This window comes from Acyrthosiphon pisum, chromosome X, assembly GCF_005508785.2.
Source record: "Acyrthosiphon pisum isolate AL4f chromosome X, pea_aphid_22Mar2018_4r6ur, whole genome shotgun sequence".
NCBI classification, from domain to species: Eukaryota; Metazoa; Arthropoda; class Insecta; order Hemiptera; family Aphididae; genus Acyrthosiphon; species Acyrthosiphon pisum.
This window is the reverse complement of record NC_042493.1, coordinates 98,292,590-98,298,019: the sequence shown is the minus strand read 5'-3', so window position 1 is coordinate 98,298,019 and position 5,430 is coordinate 98,292,590. Positions and strand designations below refer to the sequence as shown.

The 5,430-nt window shown below is 27.4% G+C and overlaps 1 non-coding gene across 1 annotated transcript; it reads left to right on the top strand.

Annotated features, from left to right (window-relative positions):
- Nucleotides 1-1,344: 1,344 nt before the first annotated feature.
- On the top strand, nt 1,345-1,548 carry LOC115033487. Its single transcript, XR_003838836.1, has one exon. It is a non-coding gene; the product is annotated as a small nucleolar RNA U3 (small nucleolar RNA).
- Nucleotides 1,549-5,430: the final 3,882 nt, after the last annotated feature.

Here is a 5,430-nt window from a genome sequence, read left to right as displayed (position 1 = left end):
CATGTATATGTATATAATAATATGAATATAATAAGTGTATACGCTGAATATCTATAAAAATTGAATTTCCCCCCCTTGAAAAAATCCTGGATACGCTAGTGATAAAGTTGGATTTTTCTAACATAGGTATATAAACATTTATATGCACAATAAATAATAAAAACAAGTAGGTACTATATAATATGTATATAAGTATTAAGTATATTACAATATTTATTATTTACATAACGTTGTAAATACTATAATAATAAATTTAGTCAAGAAATTATAAAACAATGTAATTTTAAAGGTGAATATATTAAAATACCTAACCTAGGTTATTAGGATTATTATATAATCGATATTCGATACAAAAATCCAATAAATATAACAATGACAAGTCTATACATACATTTTTAATAGTAGGTACTTAATGTTTTGTCTCATCAGGTTTTTAGGTTATCTAAACGTGAGTGCGTGACAATATCACATAGGTGTAAAATAGACTACCAATAATACTGATATGAATACCAATAAAATTATAGAACGTGTACACATAATCACCACCAACAAACATGCCTGCATAAGTGACAAATATATTTTTAAGACATCCGATTATTGTCGTCGTTAGGGCTGAATTGTATTGAATGCACAGTATTGTACTGTAATTTAACACGAAGCCCATTATAGAAGAAACGAACATTTGAATTAAAAACGACGGATGCGACCAATACTTGAATCTGAAAAATACATATAGAACGGTATATTGATAGCCACTATATAGCCAGGTCTTTATAATATTCTTAGGCAGATGGCCTGCAAAGATCAGTTAGGTATAGCCGTATAAGTATGGTGTTGGTGTATAATATAAAATATAATATACATATAGGTATAAAGTACATAAAAATCGAAATTCAATATATATTTTAATATTTTTAATATAATCGTAATATGTTTGGGAAAAACTACGTATTTATTATAAAACAAATAATGCATCTTTATAATGTACTTGCCGAATTATATTATCATAAAATTTCCCAATTCGTATTTTATCGTTAAATGCTTCCAACTTCGAATATGTACACTGCCCCGCAGTTGCCGATACTTTTAATATACTTTTAATAGGTGCTCAAAATATAAATTTGTTTTTTAGGCTTTCAGTATTTATTTTCTGGAACTTATTCAGAAAAATTTGATGATCTTGTTGAATTTTACCTCGATACTGATAAGCTAACAGTTAAAAGCTTTAAGCTGAACTACATATATGGTATATCAAACTTAATAAGCATGTAAAATATCCAAAAAATTGTTTAGAAGCGTTGAGACAGTGTGATAAAGAAACAAGCCTGGATTAAAGGGGGGCAGGAGAGCAGGATTCACAGGATCATTTCTGTAGTATGCATCGTCCCCTCCAGGTGCAAATCTGGAGTCGTCATTGGCTACGATGATGAGACTTGTCCATGTGCCAGAGCGTGAGATCGCTGGTGGTCTGCTGTTCGCAGTGATGATCATTCAGCAACGATGATCGCAACCAGCTCTGCTGGAAGGTATATGGACAGTCTGAGTGGTCCACTTTAAATTATTGAAATATGAACCAATTGATTTTACGCTTGGAGAGTTTTGCACTGTTGAGTCTATATATAACACGGCGGTAGTATTATTATATTATAGAATAACTATATATTATATACATACTACAACATTGTATATTATAAAATAAAATATAAAAATAATTGTAAATTGTTATAATAATAATAATAATTGTAGACTACAACTACGACCTTATAATACGGTAGATCACTTGCTACACGACACTCCTCCTGACACTCAGTGATATTCGTCCTCGCAATCCATCCATCTCAGCCCCGTCTGCTTCCGTTGCCGCGCACTGCCAAACCCTGAAACGTCAGCATCGTTTCCGCGGGTTTGATGATGCTGACGTCCGTGTTTCTACGTTACACTGTATCTGACATTTATTTGTACATTTTTTTTCTCTTCTTTAATTTTAGACTTTAATTAGTTTAGTATTATTAACATATTATAACTGATCATGCAAATTGTACTTTTAACTCGCTGTTCTCTATCACAAGCTCGGTTTTTGGGATAGTATCATCAGCATTTTTATATTTTGAATACCTAAGTGGCTATGTATTTTCAATTTATATACCTACTTTGTAATTATTAATATTGTAGTAAATGATGATTCAATAAATAAAAAATATATTTTTTACAAGCATTTGAAGTCAGAAATTGGAATATTGGATATTCACCCGTAAATTAACAAATTCTCATACAACGGTTTTCTTATTTTTTCGTTATTCAAAAACTATTAACTATTATGAAATTTTCATCAAATGTTTCTTTTTTATCATTTTCTATAAATGAAAAATTTGTCTCTTTTTGAGTTATTCATAAACATTTGAAATTTTTTAGTTTTTTATTCTATGATTTTCAATAAAATTGTATTCGTTTGAAAATGTAATCCAATAGAATAGGTATATTCCTTATAAGTTGTTATTATAATAGCAGTTGATATTATTTAATATTAAAAATCTATGGGCACAATTTTTTTTATAAGTATTTAAAGTTCAGATGTTGACGAAATTTATCAAAACCTTTTTTTTTTTAAATTTTTTATTAGATAATATACAATCTACGCACAAAGGCATAATAAGAATATGTGCTAGGATAAGTTTTAGCATGAAAAGGGTGAGGGAAGAAACCATACAGTGATCGCACTTCCTGATCAAAACCTTGAAATCAAAAACAAAAATCCATATTATTAAAACTAAGAATAATGGTTTTAGTTATTTTGCTGTAACTCAAAAATATTATTCGTGGGTGTATGAAACTTTTAGATTTAGAGTATATTATTATATTGTATAGGCACAATGATATTTTAAAATGTAATTCTTTGACAAAAATGAATTTAACCTACTGTTGTACACTAATATTGTACTAATGCCTAATAGTAAAATAAATTACTTTGATCATAATAATATCATCCAATATACTTAGTATTTAGTAATATCATAGGCTTTGCTCAGAATTGTTTATTAACTTTTTTTTAACTATTCAATTTGATTATTTATACAAGTATGCTACAATGACACAAGGTCTCTTCAGAATTGTTTTTTTGTATGCAATGATGTATCAATGGATTCATATATTACACATCCATTACAACAACATGCTCAACAATTACCTACTGTACAGCTGAGAGGTACCCACTTGTGGGTGAAATACAAGCTATATACTTATTAGTTATATAGTTATTACTTATTGTAATATTATGACATACCTAAAATTTTAATTTGTACATTATTACAATAGGTATTGTATATTTGTATATTACTTGTACGGCCGTTCTTGGGTGTGCGTTCTATAATGCTTCTTTAGATCACTAAAAGTCGTAAAACACTTGCCGCAGCCTGCTTGTATACAGTCGAAAGTGTCACCAGTGTGCAAGCGTTGATGAGCTCGTAGCCTGTACTACAAACAACGTAGGTCCATCATATTTCTAAAAGATTACTGAAATAACTTGAATGAGATAATCGAAATCTTTACCTGTAAACGGTGTTAAAGGCTTTTTGACATTCCTCCTTGGTGCAAACAAATGGTTTTTGTTTTGTATGTACACGTTCATGGATTTTCAAACTATATGACGTCAAAAACGGTTTACCGCAGTCAATTATGTTACACTTGAACCGGTATTCACCTAACAATGAATATTCAAACAGTTCATTGCAATGTATTAATGTATAATGTATAATGTAAATTTAAAATTTAAACCTTAATGATATACATTGTATTGAAAAAAAATTTTCTGATATTAGGGTTTTCTTTTTGCAATATTTTGCGAATTTATTAAAAAAATATATATAATTACATTTTTAACCATCAGAGTTTAATTTATGGTTTATAAAGGTGCTGTATAATTGTCTAAAACATGCACATTTTCAACTTTTAAACTTCCTAAAAAACTATACATTAGTAATTAAAACAAAAGGTTCATTTCACCACTCTATAAGTATACAAATAATGATAACATAACTACGTGAGTTATTTTTATAAATTTAACATTATGGTTGGCAATTGCAAAAAAAATCATGGACACAATACAATCGTATAGAATATATATTATGAACTATGATAGTAAATTTTAATTAAGTATTAAGTAAAAACATAATGTTTACAGAAAAATAAACTAACGATTTGTGTCATTTATATTATATAATCGTAAATTTAAGTTATAAAATCTATTTAGCTTTATATCTTATACGTACGGCATATATAATTTAATTTATATTTATTTATACACTGATGAAAACACGACTAGGTATTGCATAATTTTTTATTTGGCGTGTGCCTACATTCGTATATTTATTAGTTTATTACTATATAAATAATATAAAATGTACATCTTGTAGTGTGCATAAAAATAAAACGATTAATTTTGTATTATTTTGTATTTTGTAATAAATTTAAAATGATTCATTAACTTTAGCCTAACACAATACATTATCATTCACGATTAAAGTCCATTATAATTGATAAGAAGCATGCACAAAATGTATTAAACGTCAAAGTTGGGCACCTAAATCGTTTATTTGTATGAATGTGATAGGTACATATAGTTACAAGTTCACTTGATTTATTCACCTGAATCACAAAATAAAGTCTGTTGGCCATTTTTAGTATCATGTCACTATAGAACTTCTTTTCGAGAATATCCTGATTGTATTATATTTTATAGGACCTATACCTAAATGGCTGAATATGTATCCATTTCATCTACATGGATATAAATAGTTACTGAATAACTTTATTATACAACGGTTAAGTTGATTAATTATTGATCACTATATAAGGCTGTATTAGATTTCGGTGCATATTGCACTATTTTTCTAAGTTATATATATATGATATTTATTAGTAATTTCATAACGTATTCGTTTCTTGTATTTTTGAATTAGAATAAGAAGTTTTTATTTTTAAAATTGTTTGACAATGTAAAATGTTATGGTATATTGTTTTAGATCATTTTAGTGTTTATAAGGCATTTAAATCTAAAATGCTGTTTTAAATTGTATTTTAAGATTTTTACTTTAAAAATTATCTTTGTAACATGCTAACAAGGATTTAATTTAATTGAATATTATTAATTGTTATTTTTCGAACGAATCCGTACAAGGTAAAATTGAAATTAAGAGTGGAGAATGGAGATGGAAAATTAAATAAGAATAATTTTCTTTTCTGATTAAAAATCCACGTAGATGACTTGAAATTTTGTAGTCCTGCAAAACTTTTTTTTAAATTAAATAAAAAAATATTTTTGTCTTAAACTTTATTAAAACTCGTTTAAAGTAAAAAATGTTTAGGTGCATTATTTTGAACTTTTAATGCAGAAAAACCATTTTTAAAGGCATTACATTCCTAGCCTTATTGATC